At 42.0% G+C, this 23,832-nt stretch overlaps 2 long non-coding RNA genes across 21 annotated transcripts in view; one reads left to right on the top strand and one right to left on the bottom strand.

The window, feature by feature from the left end:
* Positions 1 to 23,832, top strand: part of LOC110400658 — a 493,181-nt gene that overhangs the window by 461,103 nt on the left and 8,246 nt on the right. For 13 of the 20 annotated variants that reach the window (XR_002440000.1, XR_002439997.1, XR_002440005.1 and 10 more), the window contains 2 exons: positions 7,388 to 7,469; positions 10,387 to 22,745. This is a non-coding gene — a long non-coding RNA (uncharacterized LOC110400658). The remainder of the gene's footprint in view (positions 1 to 7,387; positions 7,470 to 10,386; positions 22,746 to 23,832) is intronic. The other 7 variants (XR_002440004.1, XR_002439996.1, XR_002439998.1 and 4 more) reach the window with 5 other exon arrangements.
* LOC110400659 overlaps positions 21,193 to 23,832 on the bottom strand; it is a 54,445-nt gene continuing 51,805 nt past the window's right edge. The window contains exon 3 of the long non-coding RNA XR_002440015.1: positions 21,193 to 21,263. This is a non-coding gene — a long non-coding RNA (uncharacterized LOC110400659). The remainder of the gene's footprint in view (positions 21,264 to 23,832) is intronic.

Raw genomic sequence — 23,832 nt, 5'->3', positions numbered from 1 at the left:
TACATCTCAGAATAAGCAGCTTTCATAAACCTGGCTGTATGGCTAGTTTGTTTTGTGCTTTTTCCCTCTGGGTGTCCTCAGGGATTCTTTTACCTCCACTGCTCCTGAAATCTGTATCTGGGGGGCATTTAGCATCACAGCATTTAGCACAGCCGCTTCCCCACGTGCCTTGAGGAGCGGTGTGGCTGCGCCCAGCCAGGCCATGCAGCTCAGCTCCGACTTGTACCTGCCTCGGGCTGTCAGCCCTGGACACAGAACCTGTGTTTTCACAGCCTCTGGCTGCACACCACAGAGCTCATTCGCCCCATTTTAGTTCTGAATGTGATTCACAGACTGGCAGATCTGTACTCATCCCCTGCCCTTCCTTTGAGAGGGGAGATGGGTGAACCCCATCCATCTTAGCGGCTGGGAGAACCAGACGCCAGAGCCCATTCCTCATGGGATGACGCATCTCTTCCCTGCTCACCTTCCCCCTCTGATGCTTCAGGCTGTTAACATTTTTGTGTATTTGAATTAATAATTAATCCTTATAGAAAAATAGAATGTCCTGAGTTGGAAGGGACCTGTAAGTATCATTGAGTCCAACCGCTGGCTCCACACAGTACCATCCAAAAATCAGACCGTATGTCTGAGAGCATTGTCCAGATGCTTCTTGAATTCTGGCACCTTGGTGTAATGGCTCTGGGGTACCTGTTCCATGCCCATTACTCTGTTCTTCAGGTGTTTTCTGACTTCTTTTTTTCTGCATGGCTTTCTAACTTTCTAAACATCATATTTGAAATAAATTATATCTTTAAATGCTTCAGTATTTAATGTTTTCCTCCCAGCAAAGCCTGGGAAAGCATAGGCAGAAACACACAACTTTCTATTTTGACATTCTGTGCAGTAAGTGATATCTATTCTTTCTCATTGGTTATTTTTATCCATCTACCCTTATTCTCCTTTCTCGCTTGTCTGCGGCTTTTCTAAACCTTCTCCGTTTCTGCTGCAGAAATTAGACAAAGAAAGTTTTTCAGCTTTGGAATGTTACTGTGTTTCAGTTGTCCTTTTCAAGAGTGAGATTGCCAAAGGTGAAAAAAAGAAATGACAGAAAAAAAGTGTTGCTCATTCTATTACATTCAGCAAAAACTTTATTTAATTTTTTTAAACTCTGCTCTGGAATTTTCCAGTGGGGGGTAAATAGAGGTGGCTTCGCGCTATTGCAAAACTGACTATTTGCTGCTGTGAAAGACTTCTCACAGAGAGTTGTTTCCCTCTGTGCCAGCATTTGGATGGATGATTAAGAGGGAAAAGAGCTTCAATAATTTTATGGATAGCACCAAGATCCAGCAGAATTTGGATTATTGCTGTGCAATGTCTGGGAATTAGTATTCTGTATTCATATTCATTAGGTGGCACAAATGCTGCTTGAGATCAAAGGTTATTAAGAGTCAGAAAACAAGGAGGAGGTTGGAGTTCTTGTTTTTCAGAGCTGTTTTTCAGCTGGTGCAGGCAGTTACTCCTCCTGGCTTGCTGAGTAACAGGCATTTGGATTTTTGCAGAGTCATTTGGTAGCATAAGGTCTGAGCCACACGTGTCTGCATCTCTCCTTCACGGACTGTATTGTAGCTCTAGGATCTCTGGCTATCTCTTACAGGGAAGGGCTATGTTTGTGGTGAAACTGGTCCCATTTGCCTTTTTAGGAAAAAGTAAGATTGCAAAAGGAGTGGTTGGCTTTTCCAAGGGCGGGGCAGAACTGTGGGCTGAAGGGAGGACCCTAACCAACTGCTCTCTCTCAGCCTTCTGCTGCTTCAGCAGCATGCGTGTGGGACATCTGGCTCCCTGTACTTCATGTGCAGGCCTTGCTAGATGACAAGGTGCAGCATCTTGTTTTCTTCTTCATGTAAGGCTTGTGAAATTCATGGCCAGTTATTCATGCTTAATTATATTTTGATTAAACACTATTTCTAATGTGCTTTTACTGCCCTTTGTTTTAATAAGAAGGTAGAAATGTATTGTCAAATGTAAACTAACAAATAGAAAGGGACCACACTGAACTGCTGGTAAGTTAGCAGTCTTTACTGAACATAGAATCAAGGAATCACCAAGGTTGGAAAAGACCTCCAAGATCATCTAGTCCAACTGTCCACCCTCCACCAATATTTCCCCACTAAACCATGCCCCTTAGTACAACATCTGAATGTTTCTTGAATGCCTCCGGGGATGGTGACTCAACCACCTCCCTGGGCGACCTTTCCCAATGCCTTATTTGAGGGAGGGGAAAAAAGCAAGATGAATTCGTGCAAAAGGAGAAACGAGAGAAAATCCATCTATTTTGAATCAAAACTGCAAAGAAGACAATTGTACTCTGGACTTCCCTTCTATTCTGTTGTGATTTAACCTGGCATGTTAATATATTAAGTTCTTGTGTCAGTATATTCTCCTGTAGCTTTTAAAACAGAAAGAAGTAGGAAAGAAACCTGGGTTACTCCTGGAAAGAGTGTCTGCCTCTTTATGCATTCTCAAATACATGTTTAAGTAGAAATTCTTGGCCAGGTGTTAGAGAAAGGAATAATACATTTGCCAGTAAGAAGATCTTCAGAAGAACAATGCAAAGCAATAATAAGACATGTGAGACAACTGCTGGCTTTTCAGCAACATACAGCATTATAGCACGTGACTCCTGAAGGTCTCCATGACTTCCTTGCAGAGCAGGAAGGTTGCCTTGTGCTTGCCTTTCCTGGGGGCTGGTTGTGAACTTCTTCATCTTCATAACACAGTTCTATCTGTAGCCATCTCCATTTCATCAGTATCAGTCTATTCTGCTTAGGGATGTTAATAACATACTTTTCAGGTTGTGTAAGGAGGATGTGGTAGGATTATGCAGAAAGCTGGTGGGGGCTCTCTGTGCAAAGGCATGTGACTGATTTTGAAGAAATGTTTAACAAGTATACTTCCATATATGCTTTATGGCTGGAAAACAGAAGGGGGCACAGGGCAAAGGGAGAAAAGATATTCCCTGCAATTCAGCAAATGCAAAAGGAACACTGATCATGTATTTTCATGCAGATATTTAAAACAAGCCTAAAACAAGCTATGTTAAAGCTGCATCTTTCGGTGTGTTTACACAGGCTTAATGGTGGTGCAGGCTGAAGCACCATTTCTTTGCCTCGGTGCTGGCTGAGGTGCAGAATGGCAGGTCAGCCTTGGTCCCGAAGGAGCTACCGAACAAGCACAGTAATGAAACTACCTTGGGCCTGTGTCACTTGGGTCAATTCGTTTTTTAACTTGGTTACGGATGGATTTTCTTGTTGACTCCACACACTCCTAAGATTTCTCTCTCTTTTTCTCTTTCCTCACATGGAATATTTGGCATCATTCAACTGCAGAAAATAGATGCCTGCATTGAATGTCCTCAGGGCTTTGTAAACTGGTGTCATTCTTTCTGTAACTCCCTGTAAAGTTATCTCTAATATTAAAAGGAAGTTCCTGGTCTTTGAGAGCTAGGAAGTGTCATAGAGATGTCAGTTCTAGATCCAGAGAGTTGATTAAGCATCACTGTGTAGTTCCTGTGTCATCAAAACCACTTGCAATATTCCAGCTCCCACATGCATACCAAGGAAGTGGGTCCAGTAGTGACGTGAGGATTTGCAGTTGGGTGCATCCTTGGGTCTCCTGTGTGCCCACTGAGTTGTGTCCATGAGGTCATCCTAGCATCTGTGCAGAGCCCCGTGCTGCACTGCTATGGCCTGCAGCCAGGTCAGCACTTTGCAGTGGGCGCGTGGCTTTGTCTCTTGCAGACTTTTAAAATGACCATTTCTCAACTTGAAATATTGCTTGAAATTATTAATAACTTGAAATCGTAGAATGCTCTAGTGCTTCCCAGAAACTTTTATGGCACTTGGAAATCTGTCTTCATGTTTAACCCCCTGTATGTGAGGAGACAAAGCATTCTTGATTCTAAAGTTTGCCCATGCAGCAATGTTACTTTCGGAAGGTCAGAGTTCTTGCAAGATATTGCATTTGAACTGTGGATAAAAGGAGCATTTATCCCATCTGATTGCATTTCAGGGTGAGTTTTGGTCCTTTTCCTGGAACAAGGTCATAGTAGTTCTGTTCCATAGTCTGACGGAGTCAGTGCTGAGATTAGAGAGATCTGAGCTGTTTAACCATGCAGACTAAAATAAATGTCAATATTCTACATTAGAACAGTAGATTGGATTTCTTTTTGTAGTAGGTTATTATAAATATATTCTTTACCATTGATAAAATCTTAACAGATAATGCACCAAAGATTTTAAAGTAGAACAAATATCAGTGCAAAAGGGCTTTCCCGATAATAGATGTTTTTGAGAAAGGTGCCTTTGTTTTACGCCAGTTGTTCACCTTAGTTTTATGCTGTGAATCTTGTGTTTTATAGTTAGTGGTGAATTGAAAGATGAACATATGTAGGTTTCTATACCATAATCTCATTTGCATACACTCAAACGATCTAATTTTAGGTTGACTTTTTCTTTCTCTTTCTTCCTTAAAGTATATTTCAAAATCTTCCAAAAGCCACCACTGGCAACATCACCTCACAAAAACTTCTAGACATCGCTCTAAACAGGAAAAGAAATGCATGTTAGCCAAGGCTTCTGTTCCCAAGTTTTTGATGAAAGCTTTCATTCTTAAATTTTGTATTCTTTTTTCTTGCACCAATTTGCCTTGCCTTAATGCTCTAATGAAGAGCTATAGATCTGCTGTCAACAACAGCAAACTTTATTGCTATTTTCAGTTTACAAAGTTCTCCTGGCACATAACCATGAATTTTTCATCTATTTCAGTATTTCCACTTTTTTCTCTGCTTTTCGTTATTTGCTATTAACTTAGGCTATCTTCTTCCATGATACCATTTATCGATCTAAATAAATATTTCCATTATTTTCAGCAGCACTACTCATGGTTAATTCATTTCTGCAAGACAGCAGATCTTCTGGCCACAATAAGCTTGGCTATCGCATGTTTCCGAGTGTTAGGTTCTTTTGCTCCCACAAAGGCTGATGAACAGAACAAGCGTGTTTGTCCTGACTGCTGATGGCACTGGTATCCTGGAAAGTGCTTTTTTTTTCCTTTTTAGATAGAGAAGAACAGAGGAGTTTTTCTCTCTCTGGATAGAAGGGCATCAACGACGCTTCCTATAGCTTCAACAAGACCGTACAACACAGGAAACATGCATTCAAGGCAACGTGGCTAAGGCTGCACTGCGTTGGGGGCCAAGGTTTCCATCGCTGTTGGCTGCATCTGGGACACTTCCTTCCCTCTTCCTCCGTGCTGGTGTGCCACGGTGGGAGCATCTCATTTTCTGGCCCCAGGACTGGTTGTGTTCTTGTGTCCCTGACAGTATGTATGTCGCTGCCCTGCTGGCTGTCCACCATTTGTGTGCTCTTTGGCAATATGCTTCTCTCTGTGAAGAGTCCAGAAACAAATTGCCCCACAACATAGTTTTTAAAAGGTTCTTTCCTAGATCAGATCAGAAAAGGCAAGAGCTCATTCACAGTATTTCTGGTGATGTGTTAATGACATAGCAGGAACAGAGAAATGCTGCAGTGAAAAATGAAATGCATCAAAGTCACGTCCTTCATGGATTATACTTTGCAGGGAAGTAATGCTTTTTGGCTGCTTTTACATCCAAGGCCTAAATATGCATCCTACCCATATCTGGTGCTTGGTTCTGGCACGTTACGATCACTGCGAAAGATTTCTGATGTCATTACTGAAGTTAACCGAATTGTTTTGTTATTCTCAATAGCTTTTACTGTGCTTTTCATGTAGACAAAGTGACAGGATGCACAGCTACCTAGAATGGAGAGGTTTTGCTGTAAATCTCAAAAAGCATAGGAAAGCATACCTCACTGCTTAAGAAAGAAGCAAAAAGTGTGCTTTGGTTAGTTTGTCAGGATCGTATTCTGGACAGTTGTGCCATTTGCTTGTGGGAAGTGTGATGCTTTTCCCACCAGTCTCGGTGGACTTTAGGATGAGCACCAACTGCTCAGCAGAAGCTGTGGGAGCATGCAGTGGCTGTGGGGCCGCAGACAAGGGACATGTAAGAGCCACCCAGACTGCTGCTTGCCAGCCCCAGGTTGTGCTGCTGCTGCACCAGTGCATCTGTTCTGCAGCTCCTGCCTTTTCTCCTCATTAGCCGTACCTCTTTGCAGCACATTTTAATAAGAAGAGAAAGGCAAGATTGCTCAGTTGCACTCAAAATGAAGCCAGCAAACCCTGAATCCCTATTCTGCAGTTCTGTACAGGTTGAGAGTTTCACAACTGTTGAGAAATAGCAGTTGTCTTCTGAACCAGGCTAAATAGATACAAGGAGACAAGAAGAACTCATTTGTACCATAAATGTAGATGTGTCTGTCTCACAGCCTGTAGAGGTGGTTGCAGGTTGCTCAGTGACTGTGGGGGAAGGAGCTGCCCTGGCCCCATGCCCCCCATCAGCCTGGTACAGCTGGAGCAGAGTTATGCTGCATGCCGAGTAGGGCTGATCCTGTAGCGTTGGCTTTGGTCCCTTGTTTTCTGGGAAGCTTCTCATCCTGCCTTGCCTTCAAGGACAGTATTTCATTTTGATTTGTGGGGAAGAGTAAGGAAATGGAGATCCGAGTGATCAGCCTCTGAATTGTGTGTCCTTTACCTCTTATTAGAGGTGTTAGTTCACATCTTCATGAAGGATATGTTACGTGATCACAGAGAAAGAATAGATTTACCTCTTTTTAAATGCCTTTTATCAATTTCCTCTTGCCATAAAGAATGAATTATTGACAAACCCCAGGCCCTCTGTCACACCTACCTTTCTGGTTTAATAGCCAGCTCCCACATGCCCTAGTTGCTATGGTGCCCCATTTCACTGCTGTGATGCATTATATATTGTAATAAGGGACATAAGCTCAAGGCAGCCAGCAGAGTCAGCGTGGTGACAATTAATAACTTCACATTCTTGGCTTAAGCAAAGTTCTGTGAGGGCATAAGGCAATGAAGGAATGGCAGGAGTGGCAATGCTGCTCATCAGGTGATTCCCACTGCACCTGCCAGTTGGGAGCGTGTCATGAGATGGGGGTTGCCTAGAGGCAGCGAGCAAAATACTGCATCAGTGCAGCAGAAACACATTTCTCAGATAAAGGTTATAATATTTTATTGACAGTTTTAGATAAAAGCAAACAAACCTGTGTCTTATGCTGATTTCCTTCTGGCTCGTTTGTATAAAATTGGCAGAAAATGTGGTGATCTCTTCAACATGTGAGATCTCAGACATCTTTGTGCAGCAACTTGAAATGAAAAGTCTGGAATTTCTCAGAGAAAAAAGCAAGAAACTTTGTATTACCCCTTCCTTGCAATAACAGCTCCTGTTACATATCTTTATTATGCACAGAACCGCCAGACAAAGCAAAAGAAAATGAAGATTTCTGTCTTGGGAATTGGACCTTCAGAGTCTTCTGGTACAAGTCAGTGAGGTGACACTATTGCTTGTTTCAGAATCAAGTGGGCATCTGTCCCAAGTCTGCTTCCTTCCTCGGACTCACTGGTTCGGGGTCTAAATGGGCCACTGTCCTTGTAATAGAGCCCAACAGATTTATCGCAGCTGTTTGCAGCGGCCCCCTCTACAGGAGGAGCAGTGGGCTCCATCGGCGTAGTGGATTCCACATGTTTTTTCAGCGACTCAAAAACCGATCTCCAGGGCCCCAGAAGGTCTTCAGCCACAGGGTCAGAGTGCGTAGCTGCATCCCACAGCCTCACTCCCACTTTGTCTCATGTTTCTGTGTCATACATCGTAGCCCCATTTACTCCTTCGTTACGAGAGACCCACACCAGAAGTCGCCTTAAATCAAAGCCTTCCACTTTAGCGTGGTGCTTCTGCAAAATCGCTTCCATTATTTTGCAAACCGCCTCCTGTTCCTTTGTTACGTTTGATCCAATTGTTCCCCATTGCTCACCTCCATCCTGCACAAGTGATTGTGGCTGTGCAGCCTAGTCCTGCTTCCTTTCAGCGGCCCTGATTCCTGCTTCCTTTCAGCAGTCCCGATTGCCACCAGTCAACCTGATAGCCGATTCTCTCCTGAGACTGACCCTGATACAGGGTCCCTGTTCAGGCGCCATTTGTGGCAGTTGAGGCACGGACTCCATTGCTAGTGCAGGAGAAGACCCGTTATTGTACATGCTTACAACCTTTTATACCCGCGTAACAACCCCTTGGTCACATGTCCTAAGGTCTTTTGTTAGTCAAAGTGGGGGGTTAGTCTTTGTTTTCCCACACAAGTCTTACACAATGAATATTATAAATACAAATATATGAAGTAGCATTTGACAGCAGCTGCTAGAAAGAGTCAAGCAAACTGGACTAAAGGTATATTTAAAGAACCTTGCACTGAAATGCTCCCCTAATCTGGAACTGCTGCTGTTTCGATTGTGTCACTTTCAGGAGCATAAAGGAGATTTCTTTGCGGGGAAACAGAAGAGAATACTTTTTGGAAATAGGGTCAAAACATTATGATACAAACATCAAATAACATCCATTATTAAGTAGGCTATATAAATAGCAATTACTGCTAAGTTCTCTGAAACAACAGATCACTGAGTAATGTAGGTTGGGGGAACACTGTGCAGGTTAGATAGCCCAATTTGCTGCCCAGGGTGTCATCTAGCTGAGCTCTGAACACCTCCCACTGTCAGGCCCCACAGCTGATTTGGTTTCTTGGGCTCTGTCTTCTCTGTAACCCCTTCTGGGTTGTTGGCCTTTTTTCCTTCTCATCTCAAGGTGGAATGACCCAGCTCCCTCAGCCCCCTCCACAAGGTACCATGTGTGCTGCAGCCCCCGGATCCCCAAAGGAGGACGATGACTCCCAGCCTGCTGGCTGCCCTCCTCCCGAGGCTAGCAGCATGGGGTGTGACACTTGCACCCAGCGTTCTAAAAGGAGAGTTTGGGGATTTTTTTATTCATTTTTTTAAAAGCAGAAAGACAGCTATGGTTGCCAGCCTGGGACTGAAATGATGAACACCATCAAATCATGAACTGTTGTTCAGTTTCCTGCTTTTATTGGCTTGCACGAGTTTTGTGATTGCTCCAGAGTATCTGCTCTGCTGAGAATGTCTGACAGCGCCAGGCAGGTTCCCTTGCAGAGCCGGCAGGCAGAGTGGAGCTGCTGCTTGGAATTCGACAAGGCGTTCCTCCAAAGCTGGTAACAGCCAAGATTTATCTTGGTAATTTTGGTCTTGGCCCATTGGAAATGTTTTTTAGCCTTCAGACATGCTGCTGGTCAAAGCTTTCCAGTGGGATGTGAGCCATAGACTTTCTCAGTCGTTGTAGCTGAGTTATTTTGCTACTCAGCTACGCCGAAGCAGCAGGCCTTTAGGCTAATTAATAAATCATCAACACATTTGTGGTGTGAAAAATGAAATATTTATGCTTGCCAGAGTAATATTTCTGTCTTGCAGCCCCATGCTCTGTTGATGCCTGATGGAGGATGAAGTAAATACCAGCTGGTGTAGAATGAGCAGAATATAATTACTTTCTACAAAGTTAACTGAATATTAAAAATAGAAGTCAGAGAAGCTGGCAATAAGAGAAAACATATATACGTTGCCTGAAAGGCAGAGCACAGCCAATTCGTGGAAGGAACACTTGCCTAACTAGTGCTGTGAGGACAGAGAACCTGCGGGATCCATATTGTGTACAAATGTGTCACACTGAGGTCTTTTCACAGAGTGGTTAGTGACCAGCTGGAGCGGTTAAAAGCCTGAAGGGAAGCCAAGGATTCTCTAATGTTCTGGTTGGTCATTGTTAGAGGCCAGCGAAGGACTTAAAGCATCAGATGTTGCTTTTCTAAAATGTGTTTGCTACTTTAAAAAAAAAAAAAGAAAGAAAAAAAAAAGAAAGAAAAAAATACTACTTCTAGGTTTGAAGGTGACCAGGTGCTAGTTGTGCTCTTTGTGTTCTGACACAATAGCAGATTTAAGGGCTCTGTGCTGTGTGTGATTTCTGCAATCACCACCCCAGTCCTCTGCTGAGTGAGTGTACCTGCACCAGCCCAATCACACAGCTGGAAGGAAAACACTCTTCTGTTGCAGGGGAGGATTTAACCCTGTCTCTGGAGACTCAGCTAAGAGCAGTCTGCAAAAGGGGATGATTTTATCTGCTGGCAGCTGCGACAACAGGAATGGAAAGAGCAAGCCCTCTCACAGAGCCATCCCAGCATTGTGCAGGACATTGGCCTGCCCACCTCCCAGCTCTAATTTCAGAATTTTCCCTGGAACGTGTAGTCTGACTCTTTTCCTTTGGTCTGCGTGTACAGTGGGAGGCTCTGATGAAAGCTGAATGTCTAAAATCCAGGAATAACACTCTGTTCCTGTGAATTGTTTCATTTGTTTTCACAGATGTGAGAGACTGCATTGTTCAGGTGTTCGAGTTCAGTTCTACAAATGAGCTTCTGGGGCTGCGTTTGAGCCGAACCTCTGTGCCAGACTCTTCAGACTGGTGATACCTGTGGATTATATAGACGTTCACATTCCGGTGTTTATAGTGGAATCAGTATGGAAGAACAGACTTCTAACCTGGTGTATTGGTCTGTCTTATGTTGAAGCATTTATGTTAAAATGGGAAGGGAACATGTTGCTCCTGTCTGGTCTTGGCATTTCTGAAGTCAGTGAGGGCCTGAGGTTTGCACACAAGACAGTGGCCAGTCATGAGGCTGTTCCTCTGTTATGGGGTGTGTTTGACATCACGGGAATGGAGAGCTTGGGTGTTTGTGGTTTTGCCATGTTTGCTGTGTAATGTGCTTATAGCATTACTGTTACTGTTTAATAGTACAGGTGTCCTTGATGCAATCTCTTGGACCATGTTTTCACAAAACCACAGCACGGCTGAGGCTGGCAGGGCCCTCTGGGTCCGTCAGGCCCAACCATGGCTCCAGCAGGGACAGCCAGAGAAGGAGCCCAACGCCATGTCCAGGCAGTTTCTGTAGGTCTCCAAAGAGGAGATGCCACAGCCTGTCTGGGCAGCCTGTGCCACGGTCTGTCCCCCACAGCTCAGAAGTGCCTGAGGTACTTGTGGCCGAACCCACACTGTGGCATGAAGCTGGCTCAAGGCATGTGCTCTCTGCTGTCCTACACTTTGCTGGAGGAGGGGAGGAACTTGGAGCTGTGTGTGTGTGAGCATCAGGACGGTCATACAGGCTAGGAGGATGGCACACGAGAAGCCGAAACTCCCCATCTCAGGTGGCAGAAGCAAACATGGTGCAGACAGGACACCTCAGTCTTCCACCCGCTGCCTGCTGGGTAGCACTGGGATGAGCCAGTAGCGTAGGTGTAAGGGAGTGGGATGAATGTACTTCTTTGCACTTGTCTGCCAGAATAAAATAAAAACGCATTCAAGAAATTTCAGAAATAGATATAAATATTTCAGGAGGTGCCAAATTTAAGATCTTCAAGTGATACTTCAAAAAGTTGTTGGGCCTTTTGAGAAAATCCCTTTAAATGGAAGAATTACAGAAGCAGCAAATTACATCCCCTCATCTCTTCTCTATTTGCAGCAGGGTTTAGAACTAAATGTCATATTTTAGCTGCATGCTTCATGTTTGCTTCTACAAGAACAGACAATTTAAATGTCAGTTATTATAGCTTGTCAATAAATTTCAGAATCTAAGCAAATCTGGCAAATGTGACTGACAGCTACAAATTAATTTAGCTTTGTTAAATAACCAGCCTGCACTGCACTGCCATTGCTGACATGCATCATGGTATAACACTAGTAATTCAGAGTGCGAGCTATTGCCTTATCGTGAAATACAAATTATGCAGATTTTACTCCTCTCCTAAGAAGAGAGAATTCTTTGAGGCTGTGATGCTCTTTCGGAGAGTAATCAGTAATCCAAAATGCTCTGTGGTTGTATACTTAATAGAGTAATGGTGTGGTTTAAAATAAAGCAGGCTGTCATCAGTGCATAAAATCATAACCACTAGTGTGGATGGTAAAAATTGCTATTTGCTGCTTAGAAAGAAAAGAAATATTGTGCAAATGAAGGCCCTCACAAAGGTAAAAGTCAGTCAAAAGCCAGCAGGAACTACCACCAGGTAACCAGAACTTTAAAACATAAGTAATTTATTAAAGTACTTTAATAAATTCACAGTAGACTAAATACAGGTGTGTGTGAAAAATGCTAGGCTATATCCGCACCAGGGCATTGTACCTGAAAATAATATTAATGCTGCTCTTCCAGGTTAGAATTACCAGATGCTTTTGTTATAGAGTATGTGATGCACAGGTGTTTTGACAGGAGTATTATGTAAAAAAAAAAAGTAGAAAAAGAGAATCTGTGCAAGCAGTTGTTGTACTCAGAGCAGGTGGCTGAACAGAGATGATCTAGAAATTCCCAATTTTCTTCTTCTACTAATGTTGTTAGTGAGCTGCATTGGGTCATCACCATTAGCAGGTACACAAGGAAAAATATGTGTTCCTTGCCTTGTCATGAATCAGTGTTCAAGACCCCCCCCCCATTCCAAGGGCAGCAAGTTGTAGTCCTGATGGAGTAGGTCTCACTCATCTTCCGCAAGGCTTGCTGTGAACCCAGCAATCGGGGCGTCCAGGGCCCCGTTCCCAGCGTGGAACGCTGTATGGGGGTGCTGTTGCAGCTCATAAGGAGTTGTTCTACCCCTGCTGAAGATGTATTGGAGATGTGTGCTTAGCCATGTGTATATGATTAACATTCGTGCTGTCCTTACCTTGTTGCAATTGCAGGGTTTGGGTTGGGCTTTGTTGTTGTTGTTTTAAATCTGTTTAGTTTTAATGGTCAACATGTACTTCCCACACAGTTATGAGTGATAAACGTTGGTAGCATCTTTCATTGTTCAAGTTCAGTCTTCAGTCTTTCCTGTTGTGCATTTGTATCATGAACATTTCCTTGATACTGGTGGGATGGGCTTACTAATTAATCACATTGAAGATATGATACAGCTATGAAATATAATTGGTTTGGGGAACCACTGACATAAGCTGAGCTGGAGCTGCCTTGTGGCAGAGCTGATACAAGGGCCATTTCAACCCTTTTTTGTACGGAAATGAATGCTGCTGTATGGATTCTGCTCACATTCATTCACTTTTCCAGTATTTTTGTTTGTATTTTTCACTATTTAACAGTGAAGAAATCCTAGCTGGACTTATTATGAGATTGTTCCACCTGCAGAGGGATTCAGGCTGATATATCTGTTCCTACGGAAATCATTAAGTCATTAATCTACAAGAAATACAAAAAGCCTCAGTAATCTCAACTGAGTTTTAGTCGCAAAGTTTAATGATGCTGGCGCAAAATTTAGCACTATTAATTATTTCATGGAGAAATATAGCAACATCTCTGTCATTTGAAGCACTTTAACAGGAAAGTCAGCAAAATTTTACTCGAGGGCTACAAAGGATCAGATAATACTCCAATTAACGATTTTGTACTTCAGTGGAGTATCTGAGTAAGTAAATTGAGGGGCGATGTGATTTGTGGATCTCAGAGGAGAAATAAAGATATGGGAGAAAGAGAGAGACTGGACCATTTTAATAGTCAATTTTATTTAAAAGCATTCAACCACAGTATGACTGATTTGCTCTTACAATTCATTTGGACTTTCATAGGTGTTGTGAGAGCAATATTCTAAGGGGAGAAAAAAGCAAGGTGGTTCCAGTTTCTCTGTATGCTCTATCAGCCACCTCAGCACGTATTTTAAGTAATCTTTTCTCTTTAACACTCATTTGGCTTAGTGTCCTTGATTCAGACTGCCATAGGACTGTAGCAGTCCTGGGAGCTGCCTGGTGCTGAGCTGGAGTGGAATCTTCAGCTGTTTGTGTAAGGTCCAAAAGAGGAGATGGTCTTTGTTTTGACAGAGGTTGCCATGCGGCAGCCTAGGCATCAATGTCCATGCAGAGAGTAAGACTCCTTGAAAGTCAGGAAGTGTTTCAGAGGCTCTGTGTGCTTGTTTAGGCTATTTTCTCTGGCTGTAATCTTAATAAACTAAAGTTGTTCTATGAATTTCATTCCTTTCAAAGCAAACATTCTTGCGATGTCTCCTGTGATTTCAGTCGCAGGAGTCTTATCATGCATTAAATGAATCCATTACTGCACAATGCAATGTTTACCACTGATAGTTTTGGGTTGCTGGAGCCAGTGCCTCATTCCCCCCTCCAGCCCCTGCAAGCCCAGTGTAACTGTTTTTGATAACCACTGTAACTAGGTGAAAATATTCTAAGGTTCTTCCAGTTCACATGCCATAAATGCCAGACTTTTTTCCTTCCTGGGAAAACAATCACCTGAGGAAAGAAAAAGTGTGTTGTAAATAGAATATGTAATGAAATTGGCCTGAGTCTGAAACTTATCAGTCTGGAACTCGTAGATGCTGTAAAATCAACAGGTAATAGATAAAAGGTCATCCTATTTCATGGACATTGCTTTGAGATAAAATAGCTGTTAGAGTTAATAATTCTCACTATAAATCTTACTAACATAAAGAGCTCAGTTGTACAACTGTAGTTATTTTTATCTCAATGGCCTTAATTATTAATGTGAACCCTTCAATGGAACAGATTTTGCTCTATCAACTGTATGCCCAGAGTATGGAAGGCCCCAAATGAACACTAGGGAAAGGAGCAGGTACTATTATAATACTTAATTTGCACTATGTACCTTTAATTTACAATGAATCAAATCTATCATAATTAGACTTGCCATCAAATCAAAACATTGGTAGGGACCTGAATGAAGCACAACAGGAGTGGACTCAGAACTTGGTTTCAGCCTCAACTTACTTGGAAAAGAGCTTTCAGATCTGGAGAAGGACTCTTTAACAAAACATTTTTTTGTGCTTTCAAATGGTATGAGTTGGCCTAGTTAGAGCCACCATCTGTCCCTGCAAATCTGGCTTCCAGATCATGCTCACACAACTTGAATCCATCCATTAAATATAAGAGTAGACTTGGACAGCCTTCTGGTCAATATGTCATATGGGCCATATTTAGTCTGCCTACTTTACCCAAGTTTCAAGCCTACCATGGCCTGTTCCTCTTCTGTAGTCACAAAGCCAGCCTACGACAAAGAGGGGAGCGATGAGCTGAGGTGGGCAGTGTTTAGCTTGACTCTGAGTGTGGTCCTGGGTGGTTTGTCAGCGTTATGTCTAAACACAGAACATTATTCTGATCTATGGAAAGCTTGTTTTATTTCTGTGCTGCTGTCTCGTGGAAGAACTGAAAGTTCTCCATTTGCATAGTGGAAAACTGAAACCCACCTCACTGACGAACTGTTGTTACTTTATGTTACTAGGCTCCAAACAATGAGCTTACTAGGACTAATCAAAAAGGTATCGTATGTTTCCTGTAAGATTATACTCCTCTTCCTTGCTTGAAAAGAAAAAGGAGGGAATTACGGGGAACACATCAGGTAACCTCAAAGTTACTGCTTTGCTGACGGTGATTTCACGCTGGTATTATCTTATGTTTTGGTAACTGAAGATAAACCTCCTTTCCCTCTCAGATCATCCGTTTCCATCCATAGCATCAGATGGGGCCTGCTGTGGGTACCATTCCTGGGTATCATATCCCAGGTCATTTGTCCCAGAACAGTCAGACTCCTTCCCCTTTGCCTATATGCCCATGAGAGAGATGGATTTGAGGGCTAGTGGTCGCATAAAGCGTCTAGCCCTGATGCAAGCTGCCCTTCCCTCCTTCCTCATAAAATTGCCCTAATTCTTCAAAGAAGCAACCCTGAAACTTTACTCTAGCGTGGGAGTGCTGTACCTCTGCTTTCCATGGCAAACTAGTGCTTTGTCACTTAGTATTTGATAGTCCACTTTTCACATGATCTATTTTTGGAAAAATAATGACATCAGGATTCCTACCTTAGCATGTCATCATAAAATAACTTCTAGTGCAATTATTGAATGCCAAGAAGGAAATTATTTTTAACTTACCATGAGTTTTGTTCACAGCATTTGGAAATGTTAACCTTCATATAACATTCTATGCCTTCCTGCCTTTTCTTCCACCATGGTGTCATTTACTCAAGAGGTCCATTTCTCACTTCTGGGCAAATGATTGAAGTGCAACCCTAACTGGTCTGTACATAAATATGAGAATTCTCTCTATTCTGATGTCTGAATGTTCAGGTGATGTAAAAGATTCACATGCTAAGCACCCCGGAGGTGGGTTTCTGAAGAACATGAAGCGAGCATCCAAGTAGATCTGCTGATCTATAAAAAACATTAACGCCTGCTTTCCTTCGCATGTGTGTATCGGGAGCTCAGGCACCCGATAGGATTCCCACGTGTCCTTGCTCACTTCACTCTAAGCTTTCCTGGGGATTTATTAATGAATATTCTCTATAAATTCAAAATACTTTGTGTTTGGGAGAATGGTAAACTATGTAATTCATACAAAATAATTCAACAGAATTGAATGCTACTAAAGATGGAGAGAGTATATATGGCAGATAGTATATAAACTCATATGATAGTAGATGAACTTGTAGATGGGCATTTTGTCAGCAATGATTCACTGGTGTGAAGAGGTAAATAAGGTTCTGCATTTTAGACCTTTAAAGCTCAAGATGGTAAGTTCTATGCTCATCATTTTTTTTCAAGAAAATTCTTGCTTTCTGACTAAAATAACAAGGAAAAAAAATTTACATTACAGTAAGGTACTTACTTGAAAAGAAAAGTACCTAAAAAGACTTTGTAATGACAATGAAATGAAAAAAAAAACATCTTTTAAAACATTCTTCACTAGCATGCCACATTTCTTGGTGTTTAGTTAAAAGATGGAAATACGTGAACTGTTATGCTTTATTTAGTGACATTAGTAGAGAAGGAACTATGGGAAGCAAAAGAGATGTAAGAAACTAATAGAATTAAACTTGCAAATTTAACATGGAACATCTCAAGTTTTCTCAAGTAAAGATAATGAAATCTTGCTAATCTGTTTTACAAATTCTCATCACATAGGGACGATTATATAAACATTCCTTAGTATAAAGTAGAATTCACTACTCATACTAATATGATAGATCTTTTAAACTATTTGCTTCAGTGAGTGTTCCTTTAGTATGGTTCAGGCATCCTGAAATCCTGCAGTGAGCTGACAAAGGTGCCTTTGAATACTTTAATTATGCATAGCCATCTTTATCCTATTTAGATTGACACTTATCTAGATTACATGATTGGTTAGCCTTTCAGAACAAGTTGACCCTCAAATTAAAATGTTGCCTCTTGGAAGACTACCAATCAAATTAAAACTACCAGTCACATCTTAACCTCTAAAATGAACTGGTTTTTAAGTGTTCTCTTTTAATGATCAGTTCCTACAAAATAATTTGTCAGTGGTCCACACTAAAGAAATTCAAACTCAACTGAACCTTGAGCCCCTCCCCCAGAGCTTTCCAGACTTTAGTGCTGCGGTTTTTGTGATCACAGAACAAATTATCACAAGGCTCCTCTCTAAATTGGGTTGATGACTGACAAGAGCTAAACAGCAAGCCTGAAAACCAGACTACTGACCTCCGCATGAATACTTCTAACTGTAATGGCTAGAGCTATTCTTTCACTGTTTAGAAAAATCCAGCAAATGTGTGGGATTTTCCAACATAAGCATCCAGAGCCCTTTGAAAAGTTTCTAGTTTCCCAGTATTTCTCTGCAGCAGGCACTGAGTATACCTCCCTTGGTGGCAAGCTCCCCTACTCCTTTCAGGTTTTGCAGGTAGGATCACTCACACTGCAGGCAGCTCCCAGAGCCCCAGCAAGCTTTGTGGCTCTTCTCTTTGCAAAGGTTAAGGTGATCCACAGGCAGCAGCTCTTCAGCTACAAGAGGTGTTGCACTAGCAGACTCTCATTCTGATGGAGGATTTTTTTTGTGGGAAAATAACACAGCAAGCCACAAGCAATCCAGGAGACTCCTGGAGTCCATCAGCAATAACTTTCTGGTTCAGGTACTGGACAGACCAGTACCAGAGGTGAAGTATTACTGGACCTGGTGCTCACCGATGCGGAGGAGATCATTAAAGAGATTAAGGTTGGTGACAGTCTGGGCTGTGGTGACCATGCCCTGGTTGATTGAGTTGGTGATCTCGGGGAACGTGGGCCTGGCAAAGAGCAGAGTCAGGATGCTGTCCATGGCAGGGGGTTGGAAGAACATGATATTTAAGGTCCCTTCCAAACTAAGCCATGTGGTAAGGAGGGAATGCTGTCATTCTTTTAATTTTGCTCTTCTATACATTAACAAAATGTGCTGAGTCCTCTAACAGTACAGATAGCTGCAAGTAAATACTTCATACATTTTTGCACTATTTTGCATGCCACTTTCTTACAGATCAAAGGTGAGGTTGCCGTTGTTGTGGAATCTTCATCAGAACTTCCCAAACTTCCCCAAATGAATATTAAAATAAGATTTGAGAATGACTGATGGAGTGATTGACAATGCCTTTTATTCTGCTTCATGCCTGCTGCCTTTATTACCAGACTTTCCTCCGAAGAAGACATGGGAACAGTCTTCAAATGGTGTTTTTTTGACTGAGCTTTTCCAGCAATATTATTAAACAACCAAAGCCTATGTTACAGGCATGGTTAATTAGTGTACTTAGGAGGACTCAGAGAGGTCATGGGTAAGTACATTCCCCAGCTGTGTTTTAGTGCTCATTGAGACTGTCTGGTATTCCAACCAGGAAAAAAAGCTAGGGATTTTTGGGAACTATTTTTCCTGTTACTCCAATTTCTATCGCCTTCTGAACTGTATTACTACAATCACAGTGCTTTTGAGATTTAAGTACATTACAGTTAGTATGTAACATCTACACTACTGCAAATAGGTATTGCATTTTCAACATGAACTTAGCCGCAACTATTTCAATATTTTCAACACACACAGGCATAGGCTGAAACATGACTAAGTTCCTGGAGATGCTTCATATTTTAAACGGACCAGTTTCCTTGTGTCTCATGCTTGAGCATATTATGCACAGGCTTTATGAGCAAGTGCTTAGCCAAATGTTGAAAGCACAAGCAAACCCTGGTTGGTGGGATTATTCTTACGACTTCAAACTCAACTGAAGCAATGTTTTACATGTGAGCAAAATCTAACCAGGGTGTGATTACCTGGAAATATATCTTCATATGCAAGTGAAACCAGAATAACACTTAGTGCATGAGGAAGCAGCATGTTAACATCATTAAATACAGCAATCAAAAAAATCAAGGTTATATATCATTTTTTAGTAGACTCAGAAAAAAAAAAAAAAACAACCTCAAAAACCCAGTAGTACAATGGCCTAAATGCAGAAGTACAGCTAAAAAAAATTTCCCTCCTCACTTACTGAGTTACTCTGAGGCTTTGGTATCTCTCTTAGCAATACTGATTTCTGCTTCTTGCACATTAAGTAGAAAATTCTGCTGGTTCTTTTTTGCCTTGAGGTTTCTGTCAATAGCTGAATTTCACCAAGAAGCTGCTGCTTTGGAAAAATCTTTTTATGGAAGGAAGCAAAGAAATGGCAAACAGGAGAACAGGTGTCAACTTGTTTTAGGGCTTCATGTTTTTGAGGATCTTCTCCCTTTTTGGCTCAATTTGATTTTCCATCTCATTAGAATTTCTGTGCAGCTCTGGAAACACATCAGCATTTGAAAGACTGCTGAGTAGAAAGCTCTTGCCAATAGTTTTGAGTATATAAGTTCTTTCTTCTGTTTCCAAGTAATCCTCGGCAGAGTACTCCTCCCTCTTCTTTATACAATCTCTTCTTTTCTCCTGGTCATCACAAATGATAATGCTGACCTCCTCTAAAGCTTCCCTTGCTGGCTCATCTTAACGATTTTTAAAGTCCAAAAACTGAAATTGCTTTCAAAAGCTCTTAACTGGTTTGTCCTGGCTTAGCACATGACTTGTAGTATTTTCCGAGGTTTTGTCTGGTTGTTTGCTTAATCCTCCCATAACTGTTTCATTGAGCTAGGACACTTTACATGAAGGGTTGCAAAAATGACACCATGACACTCCACGCTTCTGTGTTTGGCAAAAAACCATCCGTCTAGAGTCTCCGGAGGATCGCAACTCAGCCACTTCAAGGAAGGGGTCTTTTTGTGATTTAACCTCTTGATGCTACAGAGGATCTATAGATAGATGTGCATTCTCTCTAGCTCATGGTAAGTGAAGCACAATACTCTGTGGAGAAAAATCTATGATTCCCTCACTCCCTTCGCTAGCACGCACATGGACACACTGTTTTAAACACACTTCTATTTTTCTACAACTTTTACTGCTACAGTATGCAAGCAGAATAAAAATTAAAAAGGTATTAGATGACATTAATGTGGTCCACAAAGCAACTGCTTTTGGAACATCATACTTAGGGGAATTATTGTTCCATAATTATTTGCAAAATTGTCTGATTCCATTATGACCTTTTCCCTTTTATTGTTTGTTTGCTGTTTACCCAAATTTATATAACTGAATTTTCCCTTGTATTACAATATGCTGAGCAAACTTCTTCAGCGCCTGCATGATTTTATTTTTTATTGATGTCTCCTGGAGTGCTGAGCCTCTGGACTGAGGGTACCTTGCAAATGTGAATCTCAAAGGACTTAACCTGTTAAAGTTTAGAGTTACCAAACAACATTTAGCTTCGTATGCATAAGGGTAGTTATTGCTGTTGGTTCCTAAATTAAGTTTCAGCTTGCCTCTAGTTGTTTGGAAACTCCACCTTCTTAAAAATCAGTAGTTTTAGTGAGACTCTTGAAGTTCTTTGCTAAGTTCTTTACTGCAGGAAATTCATTTCTCCATCCACATATTTGAGAAAAGGTGAATGCTGTCTGGAAAGAAACAATTGATACTTGAGACACAATCCTGAAAGCAGCCAAGTCTGGGAGCAAAGGTTATGGCTTGGAGTTAGCCTTGATTCATTCTGTGCTTCGAGGAGCAGAGGTGACCTTATAAATCCCAGTCCTTGGGGAACAGAGGAGTGCTACAACTCTGTGGTCAATGCCCCTACTAACAGCTGATGAGCTTCTGGGTTTATGCAGTTTTAGTTCACGTGCCTAAAAAAATATGTTTCATCAGACGCCCTCTCAACCAATCTCAAAATACAGTCAGTGAGAAAATAGATTTCAAGTGTATTTCTGTGTCCTTGCACAACAACCATCAGGTCTTTTAGGAAAACAGTTTCAGAAATACCTGCCTCTTTCTGTGGGGAAGCTGCAGGCTCCGTGGGAATCTGAGAAATGACGTCTTCGGGGATTCTTTTTTCTTCATGCTGGAAACGTCAAAGTTAAGGTTTGGATAATCTTGTAAGTGCATGCTTTGGAAGTAATTTTCCGAATTAATTTTCCAAATTTCCTTTATGTACAGAGATAGGTAAGGTTAAAGGCATTTGCCACTGTCCTTCATGGAGAAACTGCTAGAGCTGTTACAGTCTCTTCTGTGGTTTCTCTCTATATCACGGTTAACGTTAAAGATGTATTCCTAACAGAAGCTGAAAAACAGCCAAGTTTAATTTCTCTGCTTAATGTAGAAAATTGCTCATTATTTTTATTAATAGCAGTTTAGACTTGCTAAGGTCACATTCTCTAGCTAAGCTAGGTTTAAATATATACAATCACCTATATTTGAGGTTGATACCAAACAATGTTTTAAATGTAACAAGTGTTTCTAGTTCAGAATCCACACAGGGTTTAGGCCCAAGCTGTGGCTGGTTTCTGGCAGCTGGCAGCTGGCCTGCGTTACTGTCACCTGCAGGACCAGTGTCTTTACGTGGGGGATCCCAGGAGATGGGTCTGTTTGGTCAATGTAGCTTATAGAGGCAACTACTTGCTAATAGTTGTTGAACTGCGGGCTGCAGACTTTGGTGAGCTATGTTTAAAAGGAAGGCCACCATTTAGGGATCACGTGTTCAGTGGGCTCCGCTTAATGCTTGAGGCTAATGGAAGCCATTTGATTGAGGAGGACTTGTCGTGGTGATGGTCCATCGTTATGGAAGTGGGCTTTTGAGATCCGTGGAAAAAAAAAAAAAAATCAGGTTTGAAAACAGAAACACCAACTGACAAACAAGTTCCAGTCAGTTATAGGTATTGCTCTATTACATTTGACATCCTTGGAGAGAAAAGTACATTACAGCATTTTTTTATTGAAAAGCTTTATAGACTTTACTTTTCAAAACCTTCCACGTAGTCTACCAGGCTGCAATTCATCAAGAAATACATTTGATGTTAGTCCGAGAGGCACTTTTATAACTTGTCCTTTCTCTGGGAACATAACTGAACATAAAGCAAAGTATCCAATTGCTAATAGGTTGATAGGATAAAGGGGTTTGATGATGATAACAGAAATAATCCTGAAAGGCAACTTTGCCAAATGTCTGGGGACAATGCAGCTGCTCGGGGTGCTGAGTTGATGAGCTGTTGATAGTAGCAGGAAAACAGGCTATCTCCCTCACTTTCCCACTGACTGACTTACACTCTGCATCTGACCAGCAGCAGAAAATCCATTTGTACTGGAAGGAAAAGGGAGCACAAGGGCATAACAAGGAGTTGTGATACCAGCTGTGCATCGAGTCGGCAAGCCTCCCCAGCAGCCTCCACTTGACATGAAATCATCTGCCATGCCTTGATGGACATCTGGGAGGAGAGAGAGGTCCGAGAGAGGCTGCCTATGAACTCAGGCAGCAGTATATGAAGATGAGAAATGTATAAACGGCAATGATGCTGGAGGTCTGTGTCCCTAGTCAAACAGATACAAGGTAAGCAGGAATGGTGCTATTAACAACACTGTCTAGACTATTGAAAATTAATATATTTACTACACATAACTAAGTTTATCTGGAGGCATCTTATATTCAATGTTAAAAGTACAGTATCTCTTTGTGCTACAAAATTTAGCTGCGGAGGGTAGGGCTGTGCCTCACTGCTGGCCTTTGCTGTGACAGCTAACGAGAGCACCATCTGCCTCTTGGCCTGACTGAAATTTGCTGCCTTGCTCCCTAGATAGCTGAACAGGCCTCCAGCGTGGTCCTTAGCTGCTATCACTGTGAAATTTCCTCCAGACAGCACTCCATGTTTATGGCAATTAGATGGTCACACCACAGAATGCCTTGTGGGAGAGGCAAATGCTGCAGGGGGGTGAAGGTGCCCAAGGCAGTGGCCTCGTGGGGTGCTTAAGGGGCTGTAACAAGGTGACATCCCTAACTGTGACCCTCAGGGGGCGAAAGGTGGATCCCAGGAGGCTGACAGTGGTTCTTCCCAGCAGGGCTTAGGCACATCAGCAGGACACAGCAGCGTGGCTGGTACCCAAGGGCTTGGCAGTCTGAAGGTACCACAGAGCAGGCTGCTTTGCTGCTGGGATGGTACAACTCCTCTTCCATGTGTCATTAGCTTATAGCTTAACCTGCCATTAGTTGCTGGTAGGACACCTGCAGTCCACAGCTGTTTCATGCTGCCATTTGATCTAAGAGCTAATATTCCAAATGACTGCTCAAAAGATTGCCTCCTCGCCTGCTAGTAGCTAACATTTCATCTCCTTAGCCACATCCAAGCCTTGTGACTGAGACAGAAAATTCTGCATAGTCAGCCAGATGTGTTTGTGTTTTACTTCATGGTAAAAGAGAACGTGTTCATCAACACTGCTTACCTATGGCATGTGACCAAGTAATTAGGCATGCACAAATAGTTAACATACGTAAGCAATTTGTATTTATGTAGTACTTTCACAATGATATCAACAGTGTTCATATCAAAGCCATTTGAGATTCAAATTCAGAAAAGGCTTCGGTTACTAATTATTTTAATTTGGGTTCTAAAAATAAGCATTTGTGTTGAGAATGGGCACAC

Source organism: Numida meleagris, chromosome 5, assembly GCF_002078875.1.
Source record: "Numida meleagris isolate 19003 breed g44 Domestic line chromosome 5, NumMel1.0, whole genome shotgun sequence".
NCBI classification, from domain to species: Eukaryota; Metazoa; Chordata; class Aves; order Galliformes; family Numididae; genus Numida; species Numida meleagris.
This window is presented reverse-complemented; position numbering and strand designations above follow the sequence as displayed.